Source organism: Nelumbo lutea, chromosome 4 (assembly GCF_056320005.1).
Source record: "Nelumbo lutea isolate HS-2025 chromosome 4, American lotus-T2T, whole genome shotgun sequence".
In the NCBI taxonomy this organism is placed as follows: domain Eukaryota; kingdom Viridiplantae; phylum Streptophyta; class Magnoliopsida; order Proteales; family Nelumbonaceae; genus Nelumbo; species Nelumbo lutea.
The window spans coordinates 64,620,734-64,633,657 of NC_142687.1; positions in this window are offsets into that span (position 1 = coordinate 64,620,734).

Here is a 12,924-nt window from a genome sequence, read left to right on the forward strand (position 1 = left end):
ATTACACAGAAACACACCACAATAACATAAATCAAATATGTATTTTATTCATTTACAATAAATGTCATAATGTACATCAATCTTATTGGAGCTAAGGGCATACACTATTTAACAAAATTACAGGGTACTACCCTGTACTTTTGGCATATGATGCTTAGACCCGGAATTTTCATTTGAGGCAAAACCAAAACTTTTTGACTTCAACACTTTGTTCCCATAGATGGACCGGTGAAAAAGTTAATTTACTAAAACACCATTTTAGAATTTATATGGACAAAAAGACAATATTTCGAAATGAGAAAAATGGATAGGGCAAATCACCTCATTCCTTTATCTCCCACTTTGGATGATGAGGGGTAATTTCGCTCTCCAATTATAGACAGCCACGTGGTAGGCATGAAATGTTTTTTGACACCTCAATGTTATACGTGGTTAGACTTTGACTTCGTCCGAATAGATCGGCTTATGCTACTTTCCTTGAACCCGACCTGCTTCGGTAGATCGGTAGAATGCTTAACAACGGCCTGGAGTACACCACCTCAGGAGTACGAGCCAAAGACTCTGACGACCGACTTGCCATTCTGACTTGGGTAACTGTCAACCTGATGAACGTTGGGGACACTGACCTATGTGGCACGTCTTACCTTTTCCTGCCAAGGCTGATACTGATGTGCCACCAAGTGTTGGGATGGCTTGTTTCGGCCATCAGGGTAAGACCCAAGGCACATGCAGTATGGGATTGTTTGAACCCTTGAACCGGACCAGATTTCCAGTATTGCCCTAGACCTTGGAGACAGATGGGCAAAACTGGAAAGTTACACCTGACCCCTAGACTCGATTATGACACATCACTAGGTGTCGGATCAGGCTGTCTTTGATATGCCAATCAGTGAGATCCTTAGTGGGGGTCAAAACCTGGACATGTTGGGGCCGTCTAAGAATTCATCTGAGTGAGTGATCATAGTGACAGGATCAGCCCCTTTGTCGGACAATGGTAATGATCGGGAATGCATTCTCTCTGATGGAAACCAAACTGCCGGCAGTTGATTTCAATCGTTGGTAATTTGTTTTGCAAAATTAATATATATATATATATATATATATATATATGTGTGTGTGTGTGTGTGTGTGTGTGTGTGTGTGTGTGTGTGTGTATATGTACGGTTTTAAAAAATTTGCAAAAGGTTTTAATTCCTGGGATCCATGTGAGTAGAGAGTGCGGCACTGTTCATTGCAGCCGAGGGAGAGGTCTTCTCTTGTCGGGCAGTGCTTGATCATTAAGGGCTGAGAGGTTAAGTGTATGACCATTTATAAAAATACCTGATGGGCTAATCTTGCACCTACCCACAATCCTTGGGTTTTTATAAGATGGCTTGGCCTAGGGACCACTTAATGTAAGTGTTGGGCCCATAGGGTCCATGTGATGGGCTCAAGGGGGTCATTGAGTTTTTCAGTGAATTCGGCTGGGTCTTATAATAAAGGTTGGGGCGAACCCATGTGGCTGGTGTGTAGATCAATGCCTGGGTCCCACGCCATACAAAGAAGCCCAATTGGGCAATAGGTTGGAAACTAGTTAAACACTGAATACTTAATGGGTCCAAAAGCCCATTTCGAACTAGGTTGATATGATCACCAATTCATGGGGCGAATATGAGATTAATGTTAGTAAAAGGATTGGGCCTTTAACCTTATCCACTTTAGGAGACCAAATTCAAATTAGATTTGAATCTGGTAACCTCCTAATAAGATCAGGAGGAAACTAACTTAATTTGTAGATAGGATTAAGATGATCCCCTATCCAGATACTGATTTGGATTGGGATAACTCCCAATTATGAGGTTTCTTAATCAAGAAGAAAGAGGAGAAACCCTAAGAGAGATATCAGATTTCGAACCAGGGTTGGTATGCAAGATATACCTCTTGCGAATTGAGATTTGATCACACACAGACTCCAGAGAGAAGAGAAACAGTTCAGCCCTCTTCATCCCTAGAGTTCTCCTCCTGCCGCTACCATTCCCTCTTACAAGATTGGATCTTTGCAGCAATAGGAAGTCGAGAAATCAGTTCTTGACATCAGTGTGTAGGACGCACCCTGCTAGTTTCGTTCCATCCACAGCTGTGTCATCTTCATCAGGAGCGGATCTTGGTTTCTTCTTTGGGTGTGAACACCAATTTTGGGAGATACTGCTTCTCCGGATCAGGTAAATTCCTCCCTTTTGCTTTTGGTTCAGATCTAGTTCGGTTATGGTTCAAGTAGAATCTTTGAATATTGTATTCTAAATTTAGGGAATATGATTCCTAGTTCGGAGAAGGTAGGAAAATTCTTGAAATTCGCCCACCCATTCCGCACCCTTCACGGCATCCGTTAGATGAATCCTACCATTCTTTCAAAGGTTACGGTACCAGTCAGCATAATTAGGGCCCTTAAGCTTGTTGTCATCCAATAATTTAGCGAATTATCCGTTTGCCATTTCTGATATAGGGCAAAGCAAACATTAGTCCATAACCTAATTTGATTCATGTTATCTATATAGATATGACTTTTATCTATGTTCTATTTCCATTTGTTCATCTCCGAGATTTCCCTCCTATCTCAGTGACAGAGATTGCGAATTGTCTATGGAAATGTGGGAAGTCACATAGGGTGCATGGAGTCAACTGTTTCAATTGCATAACCCCACCACCTTTTTGTGAATGATCAAATCCACTCATCATATGATCTTTCCCTTTGGCCTCTGTCAAACAAGGTTCATTGCCATTTTAGGTTAAACCTTTCTGTCTAGTGAGTGCTTATCTGTCATATTCGTGAACGTCAAGGTACATTGAGAGAGTATTCCATTTTAGGATAGAACCCTCTCACATCGGTCTATGACGCCCCTATCATCTTATGAAACATTCCAATAGGTCCAGCAACAAAATGATAGCCTAATTTTATGGTGTGTTTCCCCATTACTTGAATGACCCATCTTCATGCTAATGATGGAAGGCCTTTAGAGAGTTCATCATATGAATCTCCCTATCGCATGCACTCATATTTCAATGGAGGGCATGAAATATTATGCACTAATTTAATTTAGGTCAAACCAGAGTGACTCCCACTGGCTTTCATAAAGCCATATTTACATGGGCCCTAAACGGCTAGGGATCCGCATGATTCCTCTTGGGGAGGAAGCTGGTGTGGGGCCAACATGAAGGGAGATCATCCAATGATCTTAAGGACACCATGGCAATGATGTGCATTCAGCCATGGTGTGCGCAAGTGAAGGGATAGGGTATCCATCACATGGATGCCCCAAGATTACGGAATAAGGGGGCGAATTTCAAAAAAAAAATTCTCTCCCTTCAACTATGAATCAAATTCCCTATTTAGAAAATCATATTTTCAATGATCATTCTTGAACCACAAACTGAACCAGATCTGAACCAAAAGTAGTAGGGAAGGATCTACCATGTTTTCCTGACCTGCAACAATGAAGCCTTGTAGTTGTTGCATATAAATATCTTCAATAAAATCTCCATTCAGGATTGTAGTTTTGACATCCATCTAGCAAATCTCATAATCATGGTATGCTGCTACAGCTAGCAGGATCTTAATGGATTTAAGCATGGCCACAGGCAAAAAGGTTTCCTCATAATCGATGCCCTTTTTTTGAGTGTTCTCTTTCGCCACCAGACGAGCTTTGAAGGTCTCAACCCTACCATCGAGTCTCTTTTTCCTCTTGTAAATCTATTTGCAACCGATTGCTTTTACCCCGGAGGGTGGATCTACTAGAGTTCAGACTCTATTGGTCTCCATTGAGTTGATCTCTACTCTCATGGCCTCCACCCACTTCTGGGAATCTATGTCCAACATAGCTTCCATGTAAGTCATGGGATCCTCCTCACTACTCAAGGTTTCCACCAGGTAACTATCCTGGTCATAACCATAACGGATTGGTGGCCTGGATACCTGAGTGGATCTTCTAGGGTGGTCACTACCTGGAACTTGTGGGGCATCTTCCACTACTCCTGAGCTCTCCTCATCAAGAACATTTTCCTGACGATGGGTGTCCAGGATGTAATCGGTTTCCAAGAATTGTGCATTTCGACTGCAAAACACTTTCTACTCACTTGGGTCACTTTTTAGGAGTTAGAACATCCATTTTGACTTTGTCATCAAATCGTTTGACTTTGAGTAGAATCCAGATGAACTTTGTATTTATAGAAAGTCCAGTGGGGATAAGGTCATCTTCTTGTTGTTGTATGTGGATGATATCATACTCATTGGGAATGAAGTAGGAATGTTGATTTCGGTCAATGTGTAGCTTTCGCAACAGTTCTCCATGAAAGATCTTGGAGATGCTTCCTGTATACTGGGTTTTTGACTCTATAGAGATAGGTCAAAGCAGATAATTGGATTAACCCAGGCTACTAACATTAACAAAATCGTCAAAAGGTACAACATGGAGAACTCCAAAAAGGAAACGTTCCTTTCTGGCACGGAGTCACTCTTTCCAAGAAGATGTCTCCCAAGACTTCTGAGGAGATTGAGGGCATGAAAGACGTTCCCTATGCCCCAGCTGTAGGGAGCATCTTGTATGCCATGTTTTGCACTCGCCTTGACATTGCTCAGGCGGTGAGTGTCGTAAGTAGGTTCCAGGCCAACCCAGGGCAGGAGCATTGGACTACTGTGAAGAACATACTCAAATACCTTCGAAGGACAAAAGAGTTTTGTCTGGTATTTGATGGTGGTTCACTACAAATTCTAGGGTATACTTATGTTGATTTCTATTCAGATCCAGATGATAGAAAGTCTACATCGGGGTATGTTTTCACAATAGGATCGTGTGCTGTTTGCTGGAAAAGCAGCAAACAGGGGTCCACATCAGACTCCACAACCGAAGCCGAGTACTTTGCTGCAAGTGAAGCTGCTAAGGAAGACATGTGGATTAAGAAGTTCATTCACGAATTAGGAGTGGTTCCGTCCAGCCCATCACCCATCCCGTTGTTGTGTGACAACAATGGTGAGATCGCCCAGGCTAAGGAGCCTCGGGCCCACTCGAGGTCAAAGTACATCGAGAGAAAGTACCATGTACTGCGGGAGATCGTTGGTAGAGGGGACGTCCTGATTCAAAATGTAGCATCAACAGATATTGTGGCAGACCCATTAACTAAGCCACTCTCATAGAAGGTGTTTGAGAAACACATGGAAAGTATGGGACTCCGACTTGTACCAGATTGGACCAAAGTGCAAGTGGGAGATGTTGGACAGTTTTTTTATGTCCTTAGCTTTAATAAATTCTGATATACTTTTGATATTTAATGTAAATAAATAAAGTAAATGTTTGATTCATGTTGTGTGGTATGCTTCTGTGTAAGACCCTGAAACTGGACACTTAATGAGAATTGTGTTAGTTTTAAATGTTCACAGTCGTTGGATAAGTCTGGGGAGATTTATCCTGCCAAGGTTAACACTGGTGTGTTGCCAACTGTTGGGGTGGCTTGTCTTAGCCGCCAGGGTGAGACCCAAAGCACACGTAGTGTACGATTATTTGAACCCTTGAACCGGACCAGACTTCTAGTATTGCCCTGAACCTTAGAGATTGATGTGAAAAACTAGAAAGTTACACCTGACCCCTAGACCTGATAATGGTACTGCACTAGGTGTCAGATCGGGCTGTCTTTGATATGCCAATCAGTGAGATCCTTAGCGGGGGTCAAAACCTAGGTATGTTGGGACAGTCTGAGAATTCATCTGAGTGGGTGATCATAGTGACGGAATCAGCCCCTTTGTCGGACAAAGGTAATGATCGGGCATGCACTCTCTCTGATGGAAACCAAACTACCGATAGTTGATTTCAATTGTTGGAATTTTATTTTGCAAAATTTATATATATGATACATTGATATGCATGGTTTCAAAATGTTTGCAAATGGTTTTAATTCTCAAGATCCATGTAAGTAGAGTGCAACACTGTTCCTTGCAGCCGAGGGAGAAGTCCTCTTTTGTCGGGCAATGCTTGATCATTATGAGCTGAGATGTTAAGTGTAAGGCCACTTGGGATAATACCTGATGGGATAATCTTGCATCTGCCCATAGTCCTTGGGCTTTTATAAGATGGCTTGGCTCAAGGACCACTTAGTGTAAGTGTTGGGCCCATAGGGTCCATGTGATGGGCTCAAGGGGTTCACTGGGCTTTCTAGTGAATTTGGCTAGGCCTTGTAATAGAGGTTGGGCCGAACCCATTTGGCTGGTGTGTAGATCAATGTTTGGGTCCCATACCATACAAAGAAGCCCAACTGGGCATCAGTTTGGAAGACTATTGAGCACTTGATTCATATTGGGCCGAAAGTCTATTTCGATATAGGCTGATTTGATCAGTCACTTGAGGAGGCGGATCTGAGATTAGGTTAAGCCCGAAGCTGATCTAATCTATAGATAAGATTAAGAAGAGTCCTAATCCAAATACATATTTGGATAAGGCCAACTCCTGATATGATTAGGAGGTTTTCTTAATCATTAAGAAAGAGGAGGAAAACCCTAATTCGAATGACAAGAATTCAAACCCAAGGGATTTCGTAGAGAACACACCTGCATTCTGAAGATTAGATCTTAGAAACCCTAGAGGAGAAATGCAGTTTGCCACTTTCTTCTCTAGTTTTTCTCCTCCATCAACTACCACCAACTACCACCAGTTCGATTTCTCTAAGGGGGAAAGATCAAGAAAGAGTTCTTAGTATCAGTCTTTGCTGGAAGGCTGATTTAGTTCAGTGCTCATTGTTTTCAAAGGATTCTTGTGAATGATTCATGCGTAGGATGCATTCTACTGGTTCTGTTCCACAGTTACTGTGTCATCTTCAGCAGGAGCAGATCTTGGACCTTTCTTTGGGTGTGAACACTGACGTTGGGAGATACTGATTCTCCATATCTGGTATAACCCTTCCCTTGTTTTAGGTTCAAATCTGGTTTGGTTCTGGTTCAAGCAGGATCCTTGAATTTTGATTCTAAAGTCAGGGAATACGATTCCCAATTGGAAGGAAGGTAGGAAATTTTTGAAATTCGCCCACCCATTCCCCAACAGTTATGGCGTCCACATGATGGATCCTATCATCCCTTTCAGAAGCTAGATCGGAAAGATTTTGTCCCAACCAATGTGCCTTTGGTTGGTTTTAGTGGGGACATAGTGTGCCCCATTGGGAAAATAAACCTGTTTGTTTCAGCAAGGACCATGCCGAATAGGAAGAGGCTCAACTATGATTTTCTTGTTGTTGACTCTCCATCACCATACAATGCCATTTTGGGCCGCTCAATCTCGCATGCCCTCTAAGCTATGGTGTCGACCTACAATCTTGCTATGAAGTTTCCAACTGAGCAAGGAGTTTGGGCCATTCAGGAGGACCAACTTGAGTCCAGAAAGTGTTACATGGCTGTCCTAAAGGGAAAATACAAGTAGTCACTGGCTATCAACCTCAACCTTAAATTGCTACTAGAGCTTGGTGAAGAACAAGGATAGCCTGTTGAGAATGCTATATTAGTTCCTCTTTCAGAGATTAAGCGCTAGAAGATAATGTAGATCGGGTCTCTCCTCAAAGAGACTTTACGCACTGAACTGGTATATCTTTTACAATTATATTCAAATGTTTTTGCTTGGTCAACTAGCGGTATGCATGGCATAGACCTATAAAACAAAGGAAAAGGAAATTCGACCCAAATCGGTGGAAGACCATTGGTGAGGAGGTTGGGAAGCTCCTTGATGTTGACTTCATTAGAGAAGTAGAGTACCTGATCTAGATAGTCAATGTTGTGCTCATCAAAAAGGCAAATGGAATGTGGTGCATGTATCTTGATTACACTGACCTGAACAAAGCTTACCCAAAGGACAACTTCCCACTCCCTAGATCTAGATGGATCTAGCTATTGAGCTTCATTATGTTTGCCTACTCAAGATATAATCAGATCCAGATGGATACCTGAGACCAAGATAAACAACTTTTGTAACCGAGATAGGTCTGTATTGTTATAAGGTCATGCCCTTCGGCCTCAAGAATGCCAAGACGACCTACTAATAACTTGTAAATAATTTTTTTCTAATTTAATTGAAAATAAAACTGAGGTTTATATTGATGATATGGTATTATGGTATCCAAAAGCAAGTTTTCTAGTTCGCTTATTGTTGATTTAACCAATGTTTTCCATGTTTTAAGAAAATAAAACTTAAAGCTTAACCTGGACAAGTTCATATTCAGTGTCACACCAAATAAGTTCCTCTTCTATATGGTTACCTGACATGGCATCAAAACCAACCCAATAAAGATCCAGGCAATTCTAGATATGCCACCTTCGAGATTTGTCAAAGAAGTCCAAAGGCCCTTCAGCCGAGTCACCGCCATCAACCAATTTATGTCACCGAGAACCAACAACGCCATTGTCCTTTTCAAAAGGTAATAGGGGAAGTCTTTTTGGATTTCGATGAATCTATTCTTGTTGTGAGGAGGCAAGCGGAGTGCCTTAATGGAGAGGTCTATTGCAATCTTCTGGAGGGGGGAGTGCACCGCCATTCTACTGCAATGCGTGTGAGGAAGAAGATGAATAGTGTTCGAGCGGATCATAGAGAGATGGGTAAAATAGATATTTTGAAAAAAATGATAATCTCTTTAACGTTTTCCTTCTTGGTCATTGATGTAAGGGAGGTATTTGTTGATTTTTTTCAAAAATATAGAGGTTAAGTTAAAATGAAACTGTAGAGGAGGTTTTTATGATTGCCAAAAACTTCAGGGGAGATTTTTATATTTTACCCAATTTAAAAAGTGAAAGAATGTTTTAATATTTAAGAGAAACATTGGAAGAGTTTTAATTCTTTTACCCTGCGTTTTGAAATGAAAGATATTAATGATGTGGCAAAATATGATTGGATGGTCCAATAAATTTCTTTTACTAAGGGTTAGAGGATATGAGCCTATAGAACTCAGGATCAGTTTGGACCGATCTCGTCTATACCTAATTTGTAATGACTAGCATGGTATCACCCCTTAACCTAGTTATTGGTTAGCTTGTTTCTATAATTCCTCTTATTCGAAGAAAAAGCTCCTTTTGACGATAGATAAAAAAAGCCTATTTCACTATTTCATAGAATCTCAAACATTTACGTGATAAAATGTTAAGCTCCATTTGGTTTGTGGGATGGCAAGGGGAATTATGAAATATTTTGGAAAATTCCTCTCTTCCCATGTTTAGCTTGTGGGATGTCATGAGGTGGGATTTTTGGTATGTGGAGTCCCACCATTTTTTTTGGGGGGGGGGAGGGGGGGGGGACAAGTGGGAATGTAGGATTAATTTAGGAGAAGAAAAACACCTTTCTTGTAGTATTTGAAAGAGTTAATACTAGAACCATGACCCATAAATTAATTATTAATTATTTAATTTAATTAAAATAGATAATTTTTCAATAAAAAATAATTTCATGTTTTAAAATTACCAATTAAATCATGGGTATTAATAAAATGTAATATTAATAACAACTTATAAACTAATAAAATGTAACATGTTAATTCATTAACTAATAATGGATTTTAAACAATTAACATCTATAAAATACTAAATGATTAAAAAAGTATTATTAACTAATACTTAATTAATTCTTAATTAATAATTGGGTAAAATATAAAAACATATCCTGAAGTTTTTTGACAATCATAAAAACCTCCCTGGGGTTTCACTTTAATAAAATCCTTCCCTGAACATTTGGAAAACCAAACACATGCCTCCCTTTTGTCACTCACCAGATGGAAAATTGTCAAGTTACAAAATTACCCCTAACTAATTATGAGGAGGACATAAGCATTATATTTTTAAAATGTCAAAAATTTCCTTCACTTGATTCACTCAACTTTAGATAAACATTTGTTACACTAATCACAATTGATGATAAAGGAAAGAAATAGAGCATCAAATATAGTTGGCGATAAGGATTGAGTAATGAGAAAGAACAACTAAGCCAGAGCCTAGGAGACATAATGGACCGAGGAGTGTCAAATCGCATTCAACGAGATCAAGCAATATCTCCAGCTCACCACCATTATTAACAAGGCCTAAGCTAGAGCCTAGGAGACATACTCCTCTTGGTCTAGATAGTCAACAAAGTGTAGTGAGTTGTTTACTATGTAAGCAAGGTATTACTTGCAGCTAAGACCAAATATTCAAACATCAAGAAGCTCACCTTTGCACTAATAATATCAGCCAAAAGTTACAACCTTACTTTCAAGCCCACATGATCATAGTCCTTACTAATCGACCTCTCTGCAAAAGTTGTAGAAGCCTAAGGTGTCAAGGAGATTGATCAATTAGGCTATCGAGCTCAATGAGTATAACATCTGATTTGAGTGGTGACCAACAATTAAAGTATAGGTCCTACCCAACTTTGTCATAGAGTGCACGTTCAACACACTGACCTTGAAACCTGATGAACCAACAGTGAGCTTGAAGCCATTCACCAATGTGGAACCTTCACCTAGACAGAAATAAGAGCCTTGGATCCTCTATGTTGATGGCTCGTCTAATTAGAAGGGGAGTGGGGCTGGACTCATCCTGTTGAGACCTGATGAGGTGAAGCTGGAGTATGCACTCAGGTTAGGATTTCAAGCGTCGAACAATGAAGCTGATTACAAAGCCTTGATCACTAGTCTATCCCTTGCTAAGGAGATCGACACAAGGAACACTGAAGCATGTAGTGATTCTTAGCTCGTCGCCAACCAAGTCAATGGACACTACGAAGCTTAAGAGCCGACGATGATCAAATACCTAGCAAAAGTGTGTGAACTCATTTGACAATTTGATTCATTCTCTATCCACCAGACCCTGAGGTTTGAGAATGCCCAGGCCAACGTGCTTTCAATGATGGATGAATTTTCTGACAACACACAAAAAACAAAGCTCGAGAGATTGATTTCTTCTCCATCTACTTGTGCCACAAGATGTTACTTGCAGATTAGGGGACGAATAAGGTCTACCACGTCTAAACATGTTGGATACGCTATGACCGGACTCCGCAATCTATATAAGGGTGACTCCTCGCCCTCTGATTGTACACGCACACTATTACTCTCTAGCTCTCTGTTCTAAATTTCTTTCCTTCTAGTTCTCATTCTTCTCATAGTTTTATACTAACTTGACTATTAGAGTCCCCCTGCCTAGTCATCCTCCTAGGCTCTCTAACATGTTCTCTTCTTGCAAAACCACTCCGCTAACCTCACTAACAATCATTCAAGCTATCGTAGCCAATAGGGACTTAGTTAGTTCAAGCATCATCAAATGAGAACAAAGAGAAAAGAAATATAACCAGGGCTTTATACAAATATGTCAAAGAAAGAACAAAATGACTCAATGAATTAAGAAAAGAGTAGTTTGGACTTTGGATTTAAAAATGTTTAACAAGCATATTACAATCAAATAAGAACCTGTTTTGAAGATAACTAATAGAAAGCGTAAAGTGTTGGAATCGTAAATTTAGAGGATTCTGTTGCAAATGAAAGTTCTAGGAGTTAAGTATCACTATCGCAAAGTAAAGTACAGAGTGGTAATTTGTAATTTATCTTAAAATTTATTGTTTGTCCTTACCAAGGAATATTAAACATAAATTTCTGATGGACTAGTTTTCGTTCTACAAAATAGAATCACGCATATTGGAAACTTCACCAAATCACTAAATCTTCTGTTAAAAAATTGCCAAAATTAAGAGAAATAAGGAGACCATCTATATCTCAAATTTCTCTTAACGAGGCAAAACATTGGGTATTTGTAAATTATAACCAAGAGCAGATGGAGCTTCATATGAAGACAAAGTCTTTTCTGTCTAGCAAGAAAAAACCATGGCTTGTGTAGTGTAGGTCTCACCTTTGCATGAAGAGGGATAACTCCAAGAATCTCCTCCTTTCGATGCCTAATGATGCTTGTACTTGTTTATCTTCCATGGTTCTTAATTTAGGTAGTGATAATAATCTTTTTAAACATGCTTTAGTCTTTGTTTTCCAATCAATCCTTTCGTTGCCATGCTATTCATTAATTTAACCCAACCAAAGATCTTTAAAGAACCCAATAGTGAACTTAGTTTTGTACCACTTGGACAAACCACCCTGGCTTCAAATAGTAGAATCGGTTAAGATGGTTTGGTCATTTACAAACAAGACCACCTCCAACACCAATTAGAATGGGCTAGAAGTGGTTGGGGCAAACCTAATTCATGGATTAATTGTATTGAAAAATGATTAAGGTCATATAGTTTAATAATGAATTAACAAAATGGTGTGGTCAATTAGTAGAACTGAATTAAAAACTGAATCTCTCCCTCGTACTGTTAGGTAGGTCTCTCTCTTGCTATTGAGCAAGTTTCCCTAAACCTCCTATGCTCTTTGAATATCATTGTTTCATGGTGGATGAAAAATTCTTGAATGAAATATCAAAGCTTCTTTTATCGCATCCTAATACACCTATAGAAGCAAAAGAAGATTCCTCTGATGGGAATGCATGGCAATGCAGTTTGGTTTCAAGGTTTTCATGGACAAACCAGTAAAGATTGTTGGTCTGAAAGAAATGATGACAAAGTCTTGGAAAGTTGCAAATTCTGTGATTATGTTTTTCACAAAGGATTCATATCTCATCAAGTTCCCAAATTCCTTCGAGAGAGATCAAATACTTAAGAAGGGGCCATGGCTTTCTAAGGATGATCTTTTTGTTTTACAAAAAGTTGATCCTAACAAACAACTGACCTCCTACAGTTTCACTCATGTTGATCTCTGGGTGAAATTACTTGATCTCCCGGTGGTGTACCTGAATGCAAATGTCACTTGTAATGTGGGATCGGTGTTGGGGAAACCATTTAAGGTGTCATTGAAGGACATGGAGAAATGAGGTCAATTTGCTTGGCTTAAAATTTAGATGGATATTACAGA